The sequence below is a fragment of the Lolium perenne genome, chromosome 1, assembly GCF_019359855.2.
Source record: "Lolium perenne isolate Kyuss_39 chromosome 1, Kyuss_2.0, whole genome shotgun sequence".
NCBI lineage: Eukaryota > Viridiplantae > Streptophyta > Magnoliopsida > Poales > Poaceae > Lolium > Lolium perenne.
Window position 1 is genome coordinate 18,510,451 of NC_067244.2, and position 8,943 is coordinate 18,519,393.

General features: G+C 44.3%; 1 non-coding gene across 2 annotated transcripts; it reads left to right on the plus strand.

The window, feature by feature from the left end:
• Positions 1-459: 459 nt before the first annotated feature.
• LOC127328630 (uncharacterized) lies at positions 460-5,840 on the plus strand. 2 transcript variants are annotated; one of them, XR_011752026.1, is made up of 4 exons: positions 460-906; positions 1,009-2,330; positions 2,556-2,696; positions 5,252-5,840. It is a non-coding gene; the product is annotated as an uncharacterized protein (transcript). The 2 variants fall into 2 exon arrangements; XR_011752025.1 differs by lacking the exon at positions 5,252-5,840 and adding an exon at positions 3,027-5,234.
• Positions 5,841-8,943: the final 3,103 nt, after the last annotated feature.

Sequence of the window (8,943 nt, forward strand, 5' to 3'; positions counted from 1 at the left end):
GTATCTTGTCTTAACAACAAATCGTGACTATCTTAGTACCACTCAAATTTGTTATAGGTTGTGGGTGAAGCTCTTCCCTAGACCTATTTCATTATCACTATTTTTATTTATTGCACTTCACTCATTTATGCAAGCAACTGTAGTCTGGTTAGCTAGACACCTTGTGCCATCCGTAATTAAAAACATATCACAAGAAACATTGTGTTTGAAGAAATCACCCACCATGGAACAAATTTCATATTTAGCACAACCCATTAAAAAGTGTATTTATTATATTTTATAAATCTTGAAAATTGTATTAGTTTACTGATATGACTTTATAAATAGAAAACTTACGTGTTATAAGAAATATATTTTCACATACATCTGTACGAATGCTCACGTGTATAGGAATAAATATACAAATCTTAATAAAAAAAATCCATGTCAAAATAAAATGTTTTGTGCATCTTTATATTATTTTTTGTACTAAAAACAGAGCAATACTGTGTAAAATTTATTATAAAAATTAAGAAAGTAATAAAAACGAAATTTACAAATAAAAGAAAGAAAAAGAAAATAAACGCAATGGGGCGGATATTTGTAGCGGAAAGAAATAGGCCGGGCCCAATAGCGCGGCGAACTGGCGGAATGCCCAGGGCCTTCCCCTCCTTGTGCCTCTCCGGCGTGGTGGCGCCCCTCTCCTTGGTGCGCTCCGACGACGGGCCCCAGCGAACAACCATTGCCTCGATCACCACCGTGACCACCCCGTCGCCCCATCTGCGAGCTCCCCCACCTTCCACTCTAATAGCCAAACCTTGGTGTCTCAGGTCAGGCTCCGTTGGCCTTGTCCATGACCTCACCCCTCTCGACTGTCTCCGTGGAGGACTACGTATCGAAGGTGCCACGACCACGAGGCACGAGCAGGTATCAGTGCGAGAGCGTGGCTTTCTGGAATTCAATTCTTTTTTTCTGGAATTCAATTCAGCCGCATTCCTGTAATAAAATCGATTCGATTGTTAACTACAGGTTGCGGTCAATCACCATTCTCCGCCGCGGCACAATGCGCGCGGTTGCAAGGTTTGATGAATCCAGGACCTGCAAATCTTGCATCTGTCAAGTGCCAGAAGAAAGAACTACTGAAAAAAGTCGATGTGGATATACAGATCTTTCTTGGCTCGAATTATCTGGTTCGACCTCTTTTGCGGAAGGGGCTGCGACCTGCGAGTGAGGTCTTCGATACTGTGCTCATGATTGTAGTCTTCAGTCTCCAGACACTTCTTCTGGATTCAATCCAGCAACAAAGTCGACTAAACTGTACAGGTTGTGACTTGTCTGACGTCTTGTTCCTGCAGGGCCACAGACTATTCAGCAGCGGTTGTCTTCATTCAGTATGCGGGAAAAGAAAACAATCCGGTCATTGATGCGTGCTTCTGTGGAGCAGAATGTAACAAGTTCTTCCACGGCGGTCCTTCGGGGAATCTGCTCCACAATCTGGCCAAGCATGGGCTTTTTTCTTTGGAACAATCAACGAGAGCAACCAGACTATATATCCATGTATCCAATGTATGTGTGCTTTGGACCCTCGCCTACACCAGACCTGCACACTATGAGCCTTCTCCTAGCCTTGGGGCAGTTGCTCTTGCTGCTTGCCTTGCCACACCTTTATTGTGCCTCAAATTCTACGCAGTGGCCACTAGATCGGCAGGCTGAGGCACTTCTCAAGTGGAAATCTGGCCTACTAGAAGGAGGGAGTGTTAACACCACACTAGTCTCACAGATCGATTACTAGAGAACAGAGCTTACACGCCATGGATTTCATAGGTTCTAGCCATTAGAGGGGAAGGAGAGGAATACAGGAGGAAGAAGATAGAAAGCAGAGGAGGCCGAAGCCGTTCCGTTCCAAGCCAAGTCCTCCCAGTTGTTCTCTGCCTTGTATTTATATCGCTGACCAAGTCCGGTCTCATACCAACAGGCGCACTGACGCTTGGGTTCCCACAGTAGTAGTAGAGGTAGGCGTTAACAGGGAGCTCTTGTCTGGACTCATGGACAAAGGAAACCCAGTCCATGTAACTGGACTGGGGTTGACTGCAGCACCACAGGGCCCCGTGGCCGCTACCAGGGTGATCGTGTCCCAGTTGTGTCAAATATTTCGGTTTCGGCGTGTGGCTCATCTTTAAATGGCACATTGGACAGGCTCCACTTTGCGGACTTCCCCCATCTTCTGCATCTGGACCTCACAGGCAACTCTCTCTCAGGCACAATCCCGTCATCCATTGAGAGTCTCTCCGAGCTCGTGTTCTTGGATCTATCCTACAACTATCTCAATGGATCTATCCCACCGTCCATAGGTAACTTTAGAAACAGACCCCTCTCGATCTAGTATCATACAATTCATACATGTTGTACATGTCTGTTTTACAATTGATTTGCTAGATGATATTGAAAGATGCTCACCTTAAGTTGCAGCAGCTTTGCTTGACTCCGTGCCTCCAATTTTTTTTCTAAAATTTGACCACAATATAAGTGAAACAACTTTGTCTCTGCACTATTTAAAGATGATAATTTTTTTGCAGGCTTGCCTCATCTTGCCTATCTCGGCCTCAGTAATAACGCTATCTCTGGCCGAATCCCATCAAACATTGGTGCTCTTGCAAAGCTCGAATACTTGGATCTATCCTTTAATCATCTTGATGGATCTATCCCACCATCTATAGGTAATTTGAGAACTGATCTAACTCGATCTGTCATGCAATTCACACATGTAGTACACATCCCTACTACAATTGGCCTAGTAGGTAACTTTTAGAAAACTGATCTCTCGTGATCTATCATGCATATAGTTCACACATGTTGTACACATCTGTTTTACAATTCGCTTACTATATGATTTAAAGATTCTCAGCTTAAATTTCAACAGCTTTACTTGACTTTCCACCTGCAAATTTGCCAAAATCTTACCATATAAAGTTGTGTAGATCTTAAATTATGCAGCATATTTTTCTATATTATCTTTCCGTACAATTTAAAGATGATCAGTTTTACAGGCTTGCCTCATCTTGCCTATCTCGGCCTCAGTCACAACTCTCTCTCTGGGCCCGATCTGGGTTGGGGCGGGCCTCTGGCCCCTAGCTCGACGTCGTTGCCCCTGGTTGCAGCCAAGGTGTGGTGGCAGTGGTTGGAGACGGCGACACACAACCGGCTAGTTGCAGCGTGGCGGCGAGCACTCTGCCGGGCCAGGTTGGGCCTGGCTTGTCCTTGCTGCTACGTCCGGTCGACTACCGCTAGTTTGGGCGGTGGAGGTTGTTCCCTCCCGCATGGTTGTGCTGCTGCTGTCCCCGACCTTGCGCTCGCCTTGTCTACTTCTAGGCCTCACGTTGGTGACCTTTGAGCGGCGGCGAGGATGGCTTCAAGACCGTGGTGGCGTACGCTTGTGGACGACGGGTGGGGTGGAGCAATTCGGATTGTTCGGGGTGGTGGCGGTGTGGGTCGGGAGAAATCCTTGTCGGCTTGTCCGACACCGACGCGGCGACACCTGTGGGTGCCGCCATTCCTTCCTGAAGGGTGTCGCGTGTACCTCTCCCTTATCACCTCCGCGTACCGGGGGGAAACCCTAGGACTTGTCCGGGCAGCAGCGGCGGCGTCGTCGTCGTTTTCCTTGTTGAAGGTGTTGCTTCGTATGCGGCGATTCGAATTGCGAGGAGCGTGGTGGTACTTTTCCGGAGGGCGCAGCGGTTGCGAGTTGTTTTCGTGTTCGTCGCTCAGCCGTAGTCGGCATTTGTTTCTCTTATTTTTCTTTGTGTTTTTTGTTTGGCCCTGGTTGTGTTGCGGTCCCAGCATGCTTGTTGTATCTTGGTTGCTATATTAATATAGCGGGGCGAAAGCCTATTTCGAGGATTGACGCACCATCACGAGATGTACGTCTTATCAGTGTGAGTTAACGTCCCCTTTATGTCTATATCTTCACTCAGTTGAAGCAGGTGCAAGTGGCACTAGTAGAAAACCTCTCATCAATACCGGTTCCAGAGGGGCATTCGTACCGGTTTTGCAACCGGTATAAAACTTCCGGCACTAAAGCCCCCCCCCCCTTTCGTACCGGTTGCTTACGAACCGGTATAAAAGGGGCCTCCACGTGGGCCACCAGGAGAGCTCAGGGCCAAGGAGCTTTGGTACCGGTTGGTAATACGAACCGGTACCAAAGGTTCCCACCCGCGGCAGGGAATTTGCACGAATCTCTCCGGCAGGGTGCCGGAGGCGATCTCCTGAATCCCCCGAGATGGGATTGGCGGCGGCGGCGTCTCTGGAAGGTTTTCCGTATCGTGGCTCTCTGTACTGGGGTATTCGCGACGAAGACTTTAAGTAGGCGGAAGGGTGGAGTCGGAGGGCTGACGGGGGCCCCACACGCTAGGGCCGCGCGGGCCCCTCCTGGGCCGCGCCGCCCTAGTGTTGCGGCACCTCGTCGCCCCACTTCGGTTCCCTTTCGGTGTTCTGGAAGATTCGTGGAAAAATAGGCCCCTGGGCGTTGATTTCGTCCAATTCCGAGAATATTTCCTTACTAGGATTTCCGAAACCAAAAACAGCAGAAAACAGCAACTGGTTCTTCGGCATCTCGTTAATAGGTTAGTGCCGGAAAATGCATAAATATGACATAAAGTATGTATAAAATATGTGAGTATCATCAATAAAGTAGCATGGAACATAAGAAATTATCGATACGTTGGAGACGTATCATTGCTCCTTGTAACAGAAGTTGTGAACATGCCTTGGCTGAGATTAAACAATCCTTTCCAGTGAGTTGTTTATCTACCAATGTGAGCCATTTCCCTTTGTGAGTGATGGATACACTCCTCTTGTCCCAATCAATGAAGTTTGGACTGAATGTCTTCAACCAATTTGCTCCCAAGATGACATCATAACCTTGGAGGGGTAGAATATGGAAGTCATGTGTAAACTTTGTCCCTTGGATGGAGTAGTTGCATTGTGGTAGTATATATTCACACTTGAGTTCACCACCTCCTGCCACTTCTACTTTTTTAACATTGATTGGTACAAGCTGTTGGTGGTGAGAGAGCGAATTGCTTGTCCAAGAAGGTATTTGTGCTACCTGTATCAATGAGTGCCATGGCCTGTTTACCACCAATCGATATCTGGACAGAAAGAGTTCCTGATACGTCCTAAACGTATCTACTTTCCCGAACACTTTTGCTATTGTTTTGCCTCTAATTTGTGTATTTTGGATACAACTAACACGGACTAACGCTGTTTTCAGCAGAACTGTTCTGGTGTCTCGTTTTTGTGCAGAAATCCAACTTTCGGGAAAATCCTCGGAATTTATGCAGAAGGCCCTATTTTCCCAGAATACTGACGGAGCCAGAAGGACAAGTAAGGTGGAGGCCCGAGGGCCCCACACCATAAGGCGGCGCGGCCTAGGGGGGGCCCGCGCGGCCCTATGGTGTGGCCCCCTCGGCCGGCCTCCGACGCCCTCCTTCGGACTATTTATCGGCCTCGACCTAAAAACGCACGGAGAGAAGTCGAAGTCGCCAGAAAGCCTCCAGAACGCCGCCACATCGCGAAACTCCGTCGCGGGAGCCAGAAGTCTCCGTTCTGGCACTCCACCGGGACGGGGAATTGGAGGAGATCATCGCCATCATCACCACCGACGCCTCTACATCAACCAGCCATGTTTCCCCCATCCATGTGTGAGTAATTCCCCCGCTGTAGGCCGAAGGGGATGGTAGGGATTGGATGAGATTGGTCATGTAATAGCATAAGATTGTTAGGGCATAGTGCCTAGTGTCCGTAATTGGTACTTTGATGATATTGTTGCAACTTGCTATGCTTAATGCTTGTCACTAGGGCCCGAGTGCCATGATCTCAGATCTGAACATGTTATTGTTTCATCATGATATTCATTGTTTTATGATCTTACCTGCAAGTTGTATACACATGTCGCTGTCCGGAACCAATGGCCCCGAAGTGACAAGAATCGGGACAACCGGAGGGGATGGTAGTGATGTGAGGATCACATGTGTTCACGGAGTGTTAATGCTTTGCTCCGGTACTCTATTAAAAGGAGTACCTTAATATCCAGTAGATTCCCTAGAGGCTCGGCTGCCACCGGCTGGTAGGACAAAAGATGTTGTGCAAGTTTCTCATTGCGAGCACGTACGACTATAATTGGAACACATGCCTATTGATTGCTTTGTACTTGGACACCGTTTTATTATTATCTGCAAATGCCCTGCTATGATTGTTACATGAGTTTCTCTCATCCATGCAACGCCCGTTCATCCGTCCCCGTGCCTACAGTATTTTAATCCTGCTGTTTACTAAAATCACTACTGCTGTCTTTGTTACTCTGCTGCTGTTATTTCACTACTGCCACTGCTATAAAACTGTTACTACTGATAAACTCTTGCGAGCAAGTCTGTTTCCAGGTGCAGCTGAATTGACAACTCCGCTGTTAAGGCTTTCAAGTATTCTTTGTCTCCCTTGTGTCGAATCAATAAATTGGGTTTTACTTCCCTCGAAGACTGTTGCGATCCCCTATACTTGTGGGTCATCAAGACTATTTTCTGGCGCCGTTGCCGGGGAGCATAGCTTTATTTGGAAGTTCACTTGGATTGATATTGTTCGCTGCAAATTCTCCATCATGGGTAAACCTCGCGATACTAAGGTCGCCATATTACCATCCACTACAAGAAAAGGTACAACTCTGAGTACCTCTGCTGCTCTTGATTCACCATCTGTGATTGATAAACTTGTTTCACCGCCACATGCTTCACATGCGGGTACTTCTGCTGAATCTGAAAACTCTCATAATATTGATAATATTTCTGCTGTGCTTGATGATAGTGGTTCATTGGGATCTTTTCTAGATGCTACAATTGCTAGGTCTAGACAAATTGAAAATACTGAAACTCCTAATGAAAATGCTACTACACCTGTTAATTCACCTGAACTTGATTATTCTAGTGATGATCCTGATGAAGATTATGTGGAGCTTAATGATGATTTTATTGAAAAATGCAATGCTACTACTGATGCAAGAAAAATTAAAAAGTTGCTTGCAGAACATGCTTTATTAGATATAAAGCTGTCTCCACGATCCTGAATTTGCCACATCTCCTATAAACATTAAGGATAAAGATTATGATTTTTCTCTTGATCTATCTCATATAGCTATTGTTGAGAAAACACCCTTTTGTGGTACTGAAAAAGAAAGTGCTGTTGAACACATGATTGAGTTATCTACTCTGAGTAGCTTGTTTTCTGATGATGTTAAGAAGCGTACTTACTTTGTTGCTAAAATCTTTCCATTCTCATTAAAGGATGACGCTAAAACTTGGTATAATAGTTTGCCACCTGATTCTATTAAAAGTCCAAAAGAATTGCTTGATGTTTTCTTCCGTAAATACTTTCCTGCTAGTGCTCAACATATTGCTTTGCAGAGAATCTATAATTTTGACCAGGAAGATGGAGAGAAATTGCCTGAGGCTTGGACGAGATTTTGCTCTCTTATTAGAGCTCGGCCTGACCATGATTTGGAAAAGCATGATTTACTTGATATATTTTATAGTGGACTAACCATTGAGTCTAGGGCATACCTGGATAGTTGTGCTGGGTGTGTTTTCAGGAAAAGAACTCCAGGGCATTCGAAGAATTATTGGCTAAAATAGGCCGGAATCATGATGATTGGACTACGCCTGAACCAACTCCAACGCCAATATTAAAGAAGAGGGGTTTAATTAAATTGAATGATGAAGATATGAGGGAAGCCAAGAAGTCTCTCAAGGAGAAAGGTATTAAATCTGAAGATGTGAAGAATCTTCCTCCCATAGAAGATATATGTGAGATAATTCCCCCTTCATCCATGATTGAGGTAAACTCCCTTCAACGCTTTACTAGGGAAGATATTCCGTATTCGAAACCTCCTGCACAATGCTTAGATGAGTTTAATAATTATATTGTTAAGCAAGAAAATTTTAATATGAGAGTAGAGAATCATTTAATGGAAAATTCTTGAGCTATTAGTGAATTGCATGATATTGTAGAGAGAACCTCCAATGATGTTAAGATGCTTGTTAAACATTTTCATATGGTTCAAACTCAAATTGATCAACTCACTAAAGTGCAAAATGACTTGTTGGGGAATAATTCTGAAGAAAAACATGCTTATGAAGTAACAACTAGAGGCGGTGTTTCTACTCAGGATCCTTTATATCCTGAGGGACATCCCAAAAGAGTTGAACAAGATTCTCAACGAACTAAAACTAGTGCTCCATCTAAGAAAAAGAAAAAGAAACATAAGAATGTTGTAGAATCCTCTGAACCTGTTAATGATCCTAATAGCATTTCTATTTCTGATGCTGAAACTGAAAGTGGTAATGAACATGATAAAGATAATGATAAGAATGATGCTTCTGATAAAGAAGAGGTTGAAGAAGAACCTGAAAAGCATGCTAAAAATAAAAAGTACACTAAAGAAGATTTTATTGCTGAGAAACATGGTAATGAAAGAGAACCTTGGGTTCAAAAGCAAATGCCTTTTCCTGCTAAGAAACTAAAATCAAAGGAAGAAAAACACTATAATAAATTTTGTGATTGGATGAAACCTTTATTCTTGCAAATCCCTTTGGTGATGCTATTAAATTGCCTCCTTATTCAAAGTATATGAAAGATATTGTTACTAACAAAAGGAAAATCCCCAATGAGGAAATTTCCACTATGCTTGCTAATTACTCTTTCAATGGCAAAGTTCCAAAGAAGTTGGGCGATCCAGGTATACCTACTATTCCTTGTTCTATTAAGAATAATTATGTTAAAACTGCTCTATGTGACTTGGGAGCCGGTGTTAGTGTTATGCCTTTTTCTCTTTATAAGAGACTTTACTTAGATAAGTTGATACCTACTGATATATCTTTGCAAATGGCTGATAAATCTACTGCTATTCCTGTTGGTATA